This window comes from Bos grunniens, chromosome 8, assembly GCF_055505025.1.
Source record: "Bos grunniens cultivar Pamir isolate PY7600 chromosome 8, Bosgru_T2T1.0, whole genome shotgun sequence".
NCBI classification, from domain to species: domain Eukaryota; kingdom Metazoa; phylum Chordata; class Mammalia; order Artiodactyla; family Bovidae; genus Bos; species Bos grunniens.
Genome location: NC_141172.1, coordinates 11867116 through 11883212, shown reverse-complemented (window position 1 = coordinate 11883212; position 16097 = coordinate 11867116). Strand labels below are relative to the sequence as shown.

Genomic DNA, 16097 nt, shown 5'->3' with positions numbered 1-16097 from the left:
ATAATATTCTTTTTAAGGACCATGGGACTCCATTGTTCCAAGAGCAATAAACAGATTAGGTCATAATTCTATACAAAACTATTCCCAATACATGCTATAATTTACATGCATTTGAATTTTCAGCAAAAGTATTTATTTCCAAACAACCCCAAACATATAGCTATGAGAAAAAAATAGAACTGATTTATTGGCAAGAAGTACTGAGTAAAGGACTGTTAATTTTAAATGTATTTTATATAACCACAAAGTAATTCATATATTCTCTGACCATGAACAAAGAAATCCGTGAGAGAACAAGAAAAGTAACTATCTTATAGGGATGATACTCTGATTCCTGGTATGATTAGGACGATACCAGCCATGTCTTTCTGTGATGGCCATATCTGAAATTATTCACGATTTAATGAAATCAAATTTTAGACCAGTGATAATTCACATCTTTATACCTCTTAATTATGTTTGAATATTCTACAACACATTATTTTAATCTACTTATACATGTACATTATAAGCCATTATTTATACATACACAAATACAAAACACATGCCTAAATCTTAATATACAAGCCTAAATATACATGCCTAAATCTTAATATGCAAGCAGTAACAAGATTTCATCTTTTCTTTGCTGGTTATCAAATTTAAGTTAAAGCTGCTTATTAACTAATTTTTATATACAGCTTTTGTGTTGTGCTTCCAATTGCCATAATGAATGCAAAATAGCTTTGCCTCATCATTGCTCAGAATTGTTCTGAGAATGGACACACAAGTCATTGTACCCTTTGAAAACTATGCCTGAAAATGGAGTTTGGGTCATGGGATGAATGGGGTAGAAGGATAGATTACCTGCCATAGAAAATTGAGTCTCTATAAAATTATTATATCTTTTAAAATGTTCAAATATTGAGTTAAACAAAAAACTAAGAAATAGTTATTGCTTTCCTTGTCAGTATATCTTTTATTTATATCAAGCAAAAAGAAATGGCAGAAATGACAATATTAATTAATTGACTAAACAAATATTTGTGCTCTAATTCAGTTCCAATTTCTATGTTAGGTAAAACACAAAGCAGTAATTGTCATGTTTTTAATGTTATACTGTAGATAATGACAGGAAGGTAAAAGATAATTATATTTCAGTAGGATAAATACCAGTGGAAGTGATTTTTATGGAGCTGATTGCTGTATGAGGAAACGTTTATAGGAATGAGAGCCACAAGTGTGAAAGGATATTTATAGCCATGTGGTGTATATGTCTGTATATGTTTCGGTAGCTGCAGTGGTGTCTGACTCTGTGACCCTATGGACTGTAGCCCACCAGGCGTATCTGTCCATGGTATTCCCCAGGCAAGAATACTGGAATGTACTTCCATGCCCTCCTCCAGGTGATCTTCCCGACCCAGAGATTAAAGCTGCATCTCTTAAGTTTCCTGCATTGGCAGACAGGATCTTTACCACTAGTGCCACCTGGTAAGTCCATTTATAGCCACGAATCATTGTAAAATTAATTATTTTGAAATACGTATTGGAAATACTTTTCCCTCAAACTTTTATCATTTTGAAATCATGAATGCCTGTCAAGTCTGATATAATGTAAACACTAGAATTAAGAAGCAAGAAGTCCTGAACCCTCCTCCCTCCCAAAATAATGATAAAAAAAAAAAAAAGCAAGAAGGCAGCCTCCATATCTAGCTCTGCTGGTATCTATTATGTTGTTCTTATGAAGAAGATTTCTTCATTAAAAAACCCATCACTGTACTTCATCAAGGTCTGAGGAGCTCTCAGATGGCCCAGAGATATCCAAGTCCCCAGAGAAAACTAATTATTACCCTTTCTTTACTAAGAGCAAATCTCCTTTGTATGACTAGAGATGACTGTAATGACTGGAAAATATTTCCCTTCGAAATAACAGTTCCATTGGTTAAATTAATTGGAAAAGCAGTAAATGATGATATCTATTGACTATGCCAAAGCCTTTGACTATGTGGATCACAATAAACTGTAGAAAATTCTGAAAGAGATGGGAATACCAGACCACCTGACCTGCCTCTTGAGAAACCTATATGCAGGTCAGGAAGCAACAGTTAGACCTTGACATGGAACAACAGACTGGTTCCAAATAGGGAAAGGAATACGTCAAGGCTGTATATTGTCACCCTGCTTACTTAACTTATATGCAGAATACATCATGAGAAATGCTGGGCTAGAGGAAGCACAAGCTGGAATCAAGATTGCCGAGAGAAATATCGATAACCTCAGATACGCAGATAACACCACCCTTATGGCAGAAAGTGAAGAGGAACTAAAAAATGAAAGTGAAAGAGTAGAGTGAAAACGTTGGCTTAAAGCTCAACATCCATAAAACTAAGATCGTGGTATCTGGTCCCATCACTTCATGGGAAATAGATGGGGAAACAGTGGAAACAGTGTCAGACTTTATTTGTTTGGGCTCCAAAATCACTGCAGATGGTGACTTTAGCCATGAAATTAAAAGACACTTACTCCTTGGCAGAAAAGTTATGACCAACCTGGATAGCATATTGAAAAGCAGAGACATTGCTTTGCCAACAAAGGTCCGTCTAGTTAAGGCTATGGTTTCTCCAGTGGTCATGTATGGATGTGAGAGTTGGACAGGGAGGCCTGGCGTGCTGTGATTCATGGGGTCGCAAAGAGTCAGACACGACTGAGTGACTGAACTGAACTGAATTGATGTGCTTGTTAATCCAAACACAATGAGATACTAACAAATTGCAAAACTTTCTATGACAATCAGGCCAACAAATATCAGAGTAAACAAATTTTACTTTTTGAATAAAACAACCTAAAATCAGAAAAATAACATCTGTAATCAAATCAAGGACATTTGATATGCTTTTAGTGTTGTATCTATTTACATGGATATTTAAAGTTGGAAAGCTGAATGACAAATATATTATTTGTTAGGTAATATTAAGATTCACTCTTTGTTGTAAGTGTAAGGACATGGAAATTTTTACTCTAAGTCTTTACTGAAAAACTATGCCATGTGCAATCCAACATGTAGAAACTTAGGGATGCAGTCTTTTTTTTTTTTTTTTAAACTTTGGAGGAGTTGTTCTATTACACTCCAAACCACTGAATCCCTAAAATTTTGGTTAATGTGGCAAGTGCTTGAAACTGAAGGGTTTATTATCCAATTTATGGCTGACAAAGGTCTGTATAGTCAAGGCTATGGTCTTTCCAGTAGTGATGTACATATGTGAGAACTGGACCATAAAGAAAGTTAAGCACTGAAGAAGTGATGCTTTTGAACTGTGGTGCTGGAGAAGACTCTTGAGAGTCCCTTGCACTGCAAGAACAAACCAGTCAGTTTTAAAGGAAATGAACTCTGAATACTCATTGATAGGACTGATCCTGAAGCTGAAGCTCTAATAATTTGGCCACTTGATGCAAACAGCCAAATCACTGGACAAATCCTGATGCTGGGAAACACTGATGGCAGGAGGAGAAGGGGATGACACAGGATCAGATGGTTGGATGCCATCGCTGATTCAATGGACATAAACTTAGGCAAACTCCAGGAGATGGTGAGGGCCAGGGAAGCCTGGCATGATGCAGTCCATGGGGTTATAAAGAGTCAGACACGACTTGGCAACTGAAGAGCAATGTCTGTCATCGTGGCATCTCTTAATCCCAGTCAATAAACATGATTTTCTTGGCATATTGCATTCATGTGGTATTACGGTATTCCTCAGGATATTTAAGTGGTCTAGATCTTTTGTGGCTATATTATGACAGAGGGTAAGAGATTTAGCATAAATCTAGTTCAAAACTGTGAGTAAATACTGATGTCCATTCAACACAAATGATACTGTTTCTGATTCTCTCTTCTAAATAGAAAGCAATACATTTGTTGTATCAATGGCCACATATCATATACCTGAGGTCTTATTAATCTGTTTGAGCAACAACACACTGTGTTCTGTAAGACTGCTCTGATGTGGATTGCCACTGGTTGCATAATCATCCTCCTGGATCCCTCTCATGTCTACAGAAATCAGACATGTCCATTAAATGTAAACATAAGGACAGCCATTCTTACATCATTCAGATCTTTAAAGGTGGAACTTATGACCACCATCTTCATTTTCTTCCACTTTGAGATGCGATATGACATTTACTCTCTTGGCTGGTGAGAAGAATAGATCCAGAGGCTTCAACTTGGCCTTCTCTCTCTGACAGCTCTTACACAACTCGTCAAGGACCTAGTGTGAAGACTACACATTCAGGGGCTAGGAAAACTACAAGTGGGTGAATCACTGAACCAGTGAACTTTATCTGGGACTCCATTTATTAATTAGGCCTCTGTATGATCTTACTCTAAGAGGATGTGGGACTGATGCTTCAGATTTCTGGTTGTCAGTATCAACTCAGATGCATCATGCAACATTCTTGAAATGTCCTAGTGTTTCCCTGTCCAAATAATAAATTTGATGAAATAAATGGCTATAGATTTATTTGAGTGCAAAGCTGGAATAATTATCATAATATATACTTGCTGAAGTGTTGTGGGGTCATTTCTCTTGGGAGCTGACTACCTTTTCAATCAATAATTTTTGTATCTGAATACTGGCTCAGACTAAGGAAGTACTGTGACTTATTAATATAGAAATTGCTGTAAACATTTTGCTCTTAAATTCATGGTTTCTTCTAGTTGCAAATGTTAAGCAGAATCTTCACTCGCTACATGTATTTTATCCTAATAACATCCTTGTGTTCATATTAACCGTCTCTAGAACTCTCTGCAGGTGTAGCCTCATGGCAGCACCTGTAAGCTTGTCATTACTATGATAAATATGGCACTGTGGCTTCAGGCAGTTAAGGGCTTCCATTTGACCTCTATTCCTCTGGGGACCTATCATCCCCATCGCTATTAACAAGCCAAGTTTTGTGACTACCTCTGGCAGTCCTACTTTAAAAAGAACTAACACCAGATTCAGTGAAGCAGGCATCCCTCAGTGTATTCTCAGACTGGATCAGGTTATGGGAACTGTCTGAACCATCCTTGAAAATTTTCTGCAAATAAAAAACTTTTCTAAAATAAGAGGCTTATTAAATATTAAAAATCTATAAGACTGTTATAGATCAGATTCACATACATATTTATATCTAAAGTGTATATATTTATATAATCTCTGAGAATATTTTACATGAGAAGAAACCTTTTTAAAGGGCAACTATGTATTTGGGTTATTTTATCTTAATTAAGTATTTATATGCCTTTTGTAAATAGGAAGATAGGGAATTTCCAGCTTGGGGAACTTGTGCAAAATGAGAAACACATGCACAGAATTCCCTTCTGTTAACTTGAACTTGATATTTCTTTTCTTTTTTTTTTTTTTGAATATTATCCTCTATTAGAAAACCATGTTGGTTAGTTCACCACTGAAACTATTGAAATTGTAAAGACACAGAAGTCAGGAAGTTCTAAATTAAATTGTCTTATCACAAAATTAAATGTTGCTGAATTTCCAATCACTTCATTTTAAGGACATTAGGGCTGGTTATAGCCTTGAAATTGCTCAGAATAATCAATCTTTTGCTGAATCACTTGTTAAGATACAAGAAAATGAGCTTTCTTCAGTACATATTATGTGCATAATTGGTGGCCTGTTTGCAATTTCTAAAGATATGATGCTATAAGGAGAATGTCCTATGTTGAGAATGCTGGTAGAGTGAAGAATTCAAGAATACTTAATACTATTTGATGAAAACTTTGAAAAATCAATATCATCTAAGAATATTATTTACATGGCTTTTCTATACTTAATGATCTTATAAATTGGTGAGATGATTTGAAAATTTACTATTGTTTCAGTTTAATGTCTTATAAAAAAATGCCACAAAAACACTGATGAAACAAATGGATTTACTTGGGTGATTATATTTAGCTTAATGCTTGCTTTTTACACTTTTATTTTCAAAAGTATGTGAAAATGAGTTTAGATCTTGTATGCCATGCACATATGCTCAAACTTTTTTACACATATGTTCCTACATTAATTAATCAAAAAGACTTTCATGGAGTATTTACTATAAGTCTGTTCATTAAATGCATTTTGAGGCATAAATAAACAACATATCTTGTTAATCTTCAGTGATTCTCAGTGTACTGGAGAAAAGAGAAATACAAACAAGCACCTCAGGTCACTAGTGTTTATGCTTAGCCAAGAAATCATGCTTTGAGAGATAAAATAATCTATCCTAAGAAATCTAGAAAAACTGTACAGAAAGGGTAGAGTAGGTATAATAAATGAAGAATAGGACAGTAGGCAGAAATAACATCTGATGTACCTGCTTTGCATGACTCAGAAGTCTGGATTTCCTTTCTTTAGAAATAGAAGACTTTTGAAAGATGTATACAGTTGCAACATAATACATTTTAAAAAGTCAACAATGGTAGTTGTACAGATATTAAACTATTAAATCATATATCAAAGGTAAAAACGATGATGTTGGTGCTTATTGCAAAAAGCCAGGTGAACAATATAGCAATCTTAAACAATAACTTTTAAAAAGGAAAAATAAAAAGCGAAGAGAAAAGAAAATCTTGAGAGATATTTGAGCATTAAACTGGAGAAAGTGTCATCAGGGAAAGGGAACATGTGTGCCTAAATGACACAGAGCCACCCACACGTGTCAGAGATATGTTATGTCAACTGTCTTCAATGCTTTTACCTAGTTTACTGGTTTGCACATGTTCCTTAAAGTCACTTTAGCAGCAATATGTATGGAAGTTCTCAAATTTGATTATATAATTCGTTTAAATGCAGCTAATCAAATTTTAGAGCTTTGTTGGTGGCTCAGACTGCAAAGAATTTGCCTGCAATGTGGGAAATCTGGGTTCAGTCCCTGGGTTGGGAAGATCCCCTGGAGAAGTTATCACAACTCACTCCAGTGTTCTTGCATAGAGAATCCCCATGGACACAGACTGGAGGGCTACAGTCCATGAGGTCGCAGAGTTGGACAGGACTGAGCAACTAAGCATAGCACAACCCAGCAATCAAATTTTAATTTGACTTTTTTCCTACTTATAAATGTTAAGATTTTTTTTATATTTGAATTAATTTAGCTGTAAAAAAAATGAAAATTTCACTTATCAATATAGACCAGACTATAGTATTTGTAATTATTTGTTGAAAAAAATCTACACATTATTTTATAATTTTTGAAATTAACTTTATCGTATGTGCTTTCCTAATGAATAACAAATGGAAAAAAAATTGGCTGATATCTTAACTGAGGAAACAGTATCAACAGTAACTTACTTGTTAAGTAAAAAAGCAAACATGCCTACCATGTAAAACATAAGCAAGTTTTTGTTACTCAGTAATGGAATGAACATTTATACAGGCAAGTTGAGAAGAAAATCATGTTTATTTCTATAAAATATGTGGAAAAATGCAAAAGTTTTAGCCAATCATCATCATATACAGCTGTGTAATTTTTTTTTTTTTTCCTTTCTGAATAGGCTTTCCATGGGTCCCTTTATATTGATAGGTTGAAAAGCACCATCTTGATTTGGGTGTGTTTATTAGGTGAACCAATGGTTTGTGCTTATTGATAAACGTACACAAATTGTAATCTAGTATAAAATTATAACGTGGGCTTCCTTACTGGCTCAGTGGTTAAGAATATGCCTGCCCCTGTAGGAGATGAGGGTTTGATCCATGGACTGGGAAGATCCCCTGGAGGAGGAAAAGGCAACCCACTCCAGTATTCTTGTCTGGGAAATTCATGGACAGATGAGCTAGCTACCATTATTGTAAACTACACAAATTTAAATACATAATAGAATAAATTTTAGATTTTTTTGGAATTGTAATAGATTTGACACATCTTATTTAAGAGCTTATACCATACTACACTGGCATGAATAAATAAACTCCTTCAATAAAAATTATAAATATTAAGATAAAAGAAAACTTTTTTTTTCCATCATAAGTTATGTGAGAGTAATTTAATTCAAGTTAACATCTCCCTTCTAGTAGTAAATGCGTGAAGCTAAAGATTCTTGTTAAAACATGAGAAAGTGATGTTTTCTTTTACTGAAAACAATGTGTTTAAAGAAAAAAAATGGTTTCTAAGTTGATAGGAATGTGGCTGATGGTAAGATACTATAGTTGAATTCATACCTGAAAATTTGGTGGAAGCTGGAAATTTGAAATTAGCATTCCAAAGTTTAAAGTGGACGGTAATTGCATTACAATTTGGCAGTATAATAGAATATAAAAGTAGTACTATTCCTCATACTGATTAAAATTCTGACAAAATAATAGATCCATGCATCTAGCCTTTTTTATTGTACTGCTGTCTAATAATGTATTTATTTCTAAAGTATTGGGTACTATCTACGGTACCATAGATATGAAAAATGAGCAAAGAAAACTTCCTTGGATATTTTATGCAAAAAGAGCACTGCATGGGACCCTAACTCTACAACAGTTTTTAACACTTTTCAAGAGTCATTTTTTTGTTATTAACGTAATTCATTATGCACTTACTATCTTGAATGAAATTTGAATTTAACTGTATACTAGAGGTCACATGTGTGCACAATAAGCTGCTTCAGTCATGTTCGACTCAGTGTAACCCTATGGACTGTAGCCTGCCAGGCCCCTCTCTCCATGGGATGCTCCAGGCAAGAATACTGAAATGGGTTGCCATGTCCTCCTCCAGGGGATCTTCTTGACCCAGGGATGGAACCCAAGTCTCTTATGTTTCCTGCATTGGCAGCCAGGTTCTTTACCACTAGCGCCACCTGGAGAACCCAGGAATCACTCTACACTTGAAACATTACAAAATAAAATATTTATTTTATTATCTAATTTCTTACATTATTTATTTTATTTGCTAAAGTATCATTTACAAAGAGGTAAAATTATGACTCTGGTCAAAATATAAAGTAAGACGATATTAAAAATAATATTAAATGTACTAAGTGATGAGAGTTCCAGGAACATGTTAAAATCATTCCAAGGAACACTTAAGAATTAGTTGTTTACAGTCAATTCTAAAATAAGATTTTCAGGTTAACTTAGTACGATCTGTGACCAATAAGACCAGAAGCCATAATCCTTGGAGGTTATAAGTCCCATTGACTAGAAATCATTTTCTTCTATACCAGCCAAAAATTCTCATTGTTTAACTGCTACACATACAAATGCCCCTCAATAGTAAAACAAGCCTAGAATGCACTGAAAAAAAATACTACTTATATCTCTGGCCTATATATTTTTACTTGTTTTTTTACTTTATAAATGAAACCTTTTGTTGTATTTTATATGTGTTTTTATTTAAATATAGTAAAATGTATACTAAATGCATCTCATGGGGACATTTTATAGCTTTTTTATGTGTAATTGACATATCACACTAACACATTGCCCATATGTGAAGTGTACAAGATGAAAATTGCAGTATGTATAAACTCATTAAATAATCATTCTATGAATAAGGTAATGAATATGTCCATTACTTCAAAAGCTTCCCAGTTCCATAAACATCTAGAAAGAATTACCTAGTACAACCTCCCAAGACAGAATCAAGAAGAAATACAAAATATAAACAAAAGCTTCCCAGTTCCCGTTTAAAATACTCTCTTATTCACTTGTATATGGGTATCTAGATGTTTCAGCATCATTGGTTCAAAATATGATTCTTATGCCATGGACTGCCTTTGAACCTTTGTTGAAAATCAGTGCCTGTATGTATATTTCTGAATTATTTATGCTGCTCCTTTAATCTGCTTTCTATCTTTACTCTGGTACTACACTAACATTGCTATAACATTATAATATGTCTTAAAATCAGGTGGTATTAGTGATGATTTGATCTCTTTGAAAGTGATTTGGCTTTCTAGACGCTAGGTCCTTTGCATTTCTATGTGAATTTTAGAATCATGATGTTTATTTTTTTTTAAATTTATCTAGAATTTTGATGGCTATCATTATAGATTGATTTTAGAATATTAGACATCTTAATATTGGGTCTCATACCTATGAGACATAGGTCTCATACCTATGCTTAAATGATTTTAGTTTCTTTCAGCAATATTTTGTAGACTTTAGTGTACAGATGTTTCCCATATTTTTCAGATTTATCCTTTATACTGCATATTTTCACACAATTGCAAATGTTATTTATTTTTTAAATTAGCTATCTTATTGTTGATTACAAGTATTTTTAAATGACAATTTAATTGGATGATATAATTGAGCCTCAAAAATAACTATTTTTTTTTCTTCTAAGTTTAGGAGACTCTATCATATATTAAGTTATAATTGCCCTCAGTAACACTCTTCTGGCTTTCAAGGATAATATATTCAAACAAAAGTCACATTTCAGCTTATAAGCAACATTGCAAAACTGTCAAATTGCATATACCTTTAGAAAACTAGAATAATAAAGGAACAGAAATACCAGCTCATAGGCAGGTATATTACTACATCTGAAAATTATCTACCTACTGCTTTAACCACTTTTAAATTGTATGTTGATATTCTTTCCTTCCACCTCTTGAAATTCTCTTACACTGATTATTGACTTTTTTCAATTACTCTTCTTTTTCCCTATAAACTACTTTCTAATATTTTACTAATGTTGTGCTTTTTTATTTTGATACAGTTTTAAAATGTAAAATTCACTTTGTATTAAAAATGGGGAGATGCACATATGTTTGTGCATTCATGTTCACTGTCAAAGATCTGAAGCAACTCAAGTGTTTATGAACAGATAAATAATATATAAAATGTGGTATATATATGCAATGGAATATTATGCCACCTTAAAAGAAGTGACACATGCTACAATAATGGAATTTGAAGGTAGTATGCTAAGTGAAATGGCAGCCCACTCCAGTACTCTTGCCTGGAAAATCCCATGGATGGAGAAGTCTGGTGGGCTGCAGTCCATGGGGTTGCTGGGAGTCGGACACGACTCAGCGACTTCCCTTTCACTTTTCACTTTCATGCATTGGAGAAGGAAATGGCAACCCACTCCAGTGTTCTTGCCTGGAGAATCCCAGGGACGGCAGAGCCAGGTGGGCTGCCATCTCTGGGATCGCACAGAGTCAGACACGACTGAAGCAATTTAGCAGCTAGCAGCAGCATGCTAAGTGAAATAAGCCAGTCCTAAAGTATTGTATCATGTCACATGAGTCACTTAATGTAATCAAATGTATACAGACAGAAAGCAGAGTGGTGGTGACCAAGAGCTGGGGGAAGGAGTGAATGAGGAGTCAATGCTTAATGGACAGAGTTCTAGCTGGAAAATTAAAAAGGTTTTGGAGTTGGATGGTGCTGATAGTTGCAGAACAATGTGAATATTAAGAATATTAAGAATGCCACAGAACTATGCATTTTAAAAATGTTTAAATAAATACATTTTATTTTAGGTTTATTTTACCAGATTAAAAGTGCACAGATAACAAAAAATAGAATATATTTTATAGAGTGTTGATGTTATTTCACATGCTTGCATATACTTAAAAGAGCCCTACTTTCAGATAAGGTCATTCAAGATTTCCCAATGTAAAGTTAAAAAAAAGCTACAAACAATTCTCATTTTCAATGAGATTTGTCTGGAAAAAAATTACAAAACTAGCCAATTTTATCATTATTATTATATCTTATTTTACTAACAAAGTGTGCAAAAGCACCATTTAGCCAACCACCATCACATTGCTTTATAGCTCATATATGTAAAATAGTGAAGGAAATGAGACAGAAAGAATATAATTTAAATAATGCTGACTAGACTTCCTTATCTGATAGCTATTATTATTTTTTTCTAATAGTAATTAAGTACTTCATATAAAGCATCTAAGCTCAGTTTACATTTGCATTTCATGAGGTGCTATAGAAACCTGATTTAATGACAGAATGACATTAATGCCAAGATCAAGAAACTTCTTCTGGAGATTATTTCTTTTTATTTTTTTTCTAAGCTAAGCTACCCAAGAGACAACTGGTTCTCCTACTTTTAGAAGATTAAAAAGCATGTGTTGGACATGAAGTGTTAGCTACAGTATTAGGTAAATAAATTAAATATGAAATAAAGCTTCTCTTTTAAAAAATATTTACCAGAAGATCTTGGTATTTGTTTTCCTCAAGCAATACATTCTAAAAAATAATTCTATTTGAAAGAAAACATCTGGGGAAAATGGAGAAACACTGAAGGGCTTTAAGCATCTTTAGCAAAGCTATAACCTTCACAGCTTCTCTTCAGATGGATCTGTGTTTGGTCAGGCTCCAAAGGATTCCCATGGATACAGGTGGTTGAGATTCCTGACTGCAGAGCAGAAATTCTAGGTGGAACCCTTCCTGTTTCTGGATCCTTACACAAGTACAAGCTGCAGTTTGCTATCTTCATCCCTAATTGTAATAAAAAAAAAAAAATGTCATCCTAAGTGAAGCACTTTCTTTGGATATTTGGTTAATTCTCAGATTCATGTATTTATTGAGATCCAAAAATTTTCCATACTTATAGAATTCTAAAAATTCTAAAAATAGTCCATACTTAACAGAATTCTAAGAATTCTAAAAAGGGTTTCCCTAGTGGCTCATATGGTAAAGAATCTGCCTGCAATTCAGGTGACCTGTGTTTGATCCCTGGGTTTGGAAGTTCCCCTGGAGAAGGGAGTGGCAACCCACTCCAGTACTCTTGCCTGGAGAATCCCATGGACAGAGAATCCTGGTGGGGTACAGTCCATTGATCCCCAAACCTCAGAACCAACTGAACAACTAACTCTTTCACTTTCACATAGAAGTCTTTTAAAAGAACCTAGAAATATAAAAAAAAGAGAGGACAAGAGAGTAGAAGTGAGAAAAAGAAAGGAAAATGCATGGCCTCTTTAGTTATTATAACTAAAGATCAGAATTATTTTTTGTTAATCTATAGATATTATTTAACATTTTATATTCAACACAAATTTTTAATCATGAAAAAGAAATTTAATTTGCTGAAGTGTCTGACTTGAAATATCAATATATCATTTTCAACAAAGCATTATAAGGTGAAGCAAATGATACAGAAAACTGTATCCCACATTGAGCACAATCTCAGAGTTATATTGAAGTTCAGCCCAGTACCTGAAAGTCTGTCTGACACCTAAGATGACTTGTTAAGCCATTTCACACGAATTGATTTTCCTATCATATGCCCAGCATGGTGAGAATTTCAGAATTCCAATGTTCCCTGTGCTATATGGGCCAATTACTTTATATCTCTAAGACGTAATATGCTTAGCTATAAAATAGGGATAATAATAGTACCTAGTTATTCAGTTCTTACAATGTGATGTATATCAAATGAATCATGGTGTCTGGTATATAGTAGTTTCTCAATGACTATTTACCATTGTTTTTAACACAAGCAGAAGTATCAGGTTATGATGATAATGATGGTGTTCTTCTCATGCTAGATTGTGAATAAACACAAGAGTTATGTAAAATATTTAAGTGTCTCGAGAAGAAGGTGTTTCTAATTTAGGGTACTATTTTCAGATTAAAATATTTTATACTCAGATTGAAAAAACAAATGTACTTGAGTGTTTTCAAATCAGACTACATTATTGAGCTTGAGCAAAAAGGACAGAAAATGATGTAAGTTCTTACTGCTGCATAAGAGAGATTTATTGGAAATATTTAACCTTTACTTGGATTTGAAAGGAAATTCTAAGAAATTACTTAGAATTTAGGCAGGATTGACTCTGATGAGTCTGTGAGGAAAATATGGTCCACCAGTGTTCAAAATAGACTAATCAGTCAAAGTATATTTTAAAGAAGGCAGAGAACGTGAAATGAGGAAGATGAGGGAGGTAATTATTACAGTAACAAAGGAATGTGATAATAAGCATAAGAATGGTATTTTGTTGAATGGGAATACTTGAGGAGCCATTTCTTGTTAAGTCTAGACGGGGTTTTACATTATGGTACTGCTGCTACTACTATTGCTAAGTCGCTTCAGTCGTGTCCGACTCTGTGACCCCATAGATGGCAGCCCACCAGGCTCCCCCATCCCTGAGATTCTCTAGGCAAGAATACTGGAATGGGTTGCCATTTCCTGCTCCAAAATACACCAATATCCCAAATACACCAGCAACTTTATTCTCAATCAAAATACTTTATTCACATAACTGATGACTATCTGCACTCAATTTAGTGCTGAAATGCCAAACTGGGACTTAAGAAATATAAAAACATCAGAATTGCAAGACACTTAAATTGAACTGCCTTATAATCCAGCAATCCCACTGCTGGGCATACACACTGAGGAAACCAGAAGGGAAAGAGACACGTGTACCCCAATGTTCATTGCAGCACTGTTTATAACAGCCAGGACATGGAAGCAACCTAGATGTCCATCAGCAGATGAATGGATAAGTAAGCTATGGTACATATACACAATGGAGTATTACTCAGCCATTAAAAAGAATACATTTGAATCAATTCTAATGAGGTGGATGAAACTGGAGCCTATTATACAGAGTGAAGTAAGCCAGAAAGAAAAACACCAAGACAGTATACTAACGCATATATATGGAATTTAGAAAGATGGTAACAATAACCCTGTATATGAGACAGCAAAAGAGACACTGATATATAGAACAGTCTTATGGACTCTGTGGGAGAGGGAGAGGGTGGGAAGATTTGGGAGAATGACATCGAAACATGTATAATATCATGTATGAAATGAGTCGCCAGTCCAGGTTCGATGCACAATACTGGATGCTTGGGGCTGGTGCACTGGGATGACCCAGAGGGATGGTATGGGGAGGGAGCGGAGAGGAGGGTTCAGGATGGGGAACACATGTATACCTGTGGTGGATTCATTTCAATATTTGGCAAAACCAATACAATATTGTAAAGTTTAAAAATATATAAAATTTAAAAAAAGAAATATGAGAGGAGAGGAAGGAAATCAGAGACAAAGGAGAGAATTGCCTGGCGTTATTAAATAAAATTTGTTTCTACTTTGTTTTATACTACAGAAGAAGGAGTAGCCTGCATGTATGCATAAAGAAATTAAACAAAATATTTGGGCAAAGCACAGGAAACAATAAAAATAAGTAATTAAAGTGAAAAAAAAAGAAAATAATAATACAATTCAACTCATTATTGAAATAAAGAAAATCAATATGAACAATAGACAATTACATGAACATTTACTTCTCTACCAGGAATGGAAAATCATAAGTGGCTGAGGGAGGGCTAGGCAAGTGTCTGGTACCATAAAAGCAGGCAAAAGTCCACTGTTTCAGAGGGACAGGTAGAAGAAAACACATCAGCCTTTAGAGAAACTCAAGAAATTCCATGGTACCCTCCCTTGATCTTGACCTTGTCCAGCAAAAGGAATGCTGATTATGGGAGGAAGTGGAGAAGCAAAATACTTCCATCTCATCAGAGGAATGGAAATATTTGGGGGCCAAGGGTCCTAGAGTAATGGATGCAGAGATGACTACTGCTGTGGAGAGTGAGAAAACCTCCACTCAGTTGTCTCAGGGAAAGATACAGGGCTCCTAAATAAAGAAAAGCAAAATTGTTCACACATGTGGAGGGTAAAAAGTGTTAGTCACTCAGTCATGTCTGACTCTTTGTGACCCCATGGACTGTAACCTGCCAGGTTCTGTTGTCCATGGGATTTTCCAGGCAAGAATACTGGAATTGGTAGGCTTCTGTTCTCCAGAGGATCTTCTTGATCAGGGATTGAACTGAGTCTCTCACATTGCAGGTAAATTCTTTACTGTTTGAGTTACCAGGGAAGCCCCCCATGTAGGGTAAGGTACTTTCAATGCTACAAAGCAGAGACTTGCTAGCATTGAGGAGAGGCAATAAATCTTTTCTTGGGAAAACCTAATATAGATAAAAGGCATAGTCTGGCTTCCAAGTGAGTGAAAGGGAGTGCTGAGGACTCCCTACCTCTGAGTTTGACTCAGAGACTGGCTAATGGGTGCCGTGAGTTATCTTCCTGCCTCCGACATGAATTTTGTGCTACTTATAAGCCGTGGTGTTCTGTGGCTGGAAGAGTAGCAAGAATGTAAAGACAGCTTGTCTTTG

General features: G+C 34.8%; 1 long non-coding RNA gene across 6 annotated transcripts in view; it reads right to left on the bottom strand.

Moving 5' to 3' along the window:
• LOC147366670 (uncharacterized) overlaps positions 1-16097 on the bottom strand; it is a 927553-nt gene that overhangs the window by 86127 nt on the left and 825329 nt on the right. For 4 of the 6 annotated variants that reach the window (XR_015168906.1, XR_015168912.1, XR_015168907.1 and 1 more), the window contains one exon: positions 11399-12413. The exons of the other annotated variants lie outside the window; for them this stretch is intronic. This is a non-coding gene — a long non-coding RNA (uncharacterized LOC147366670). Of the gene's footprint in view, positions 1-11398; positions 12414-16097 lie in introns of those variants that run through there. 6 annotated transcript variants of the gene reach the window in all.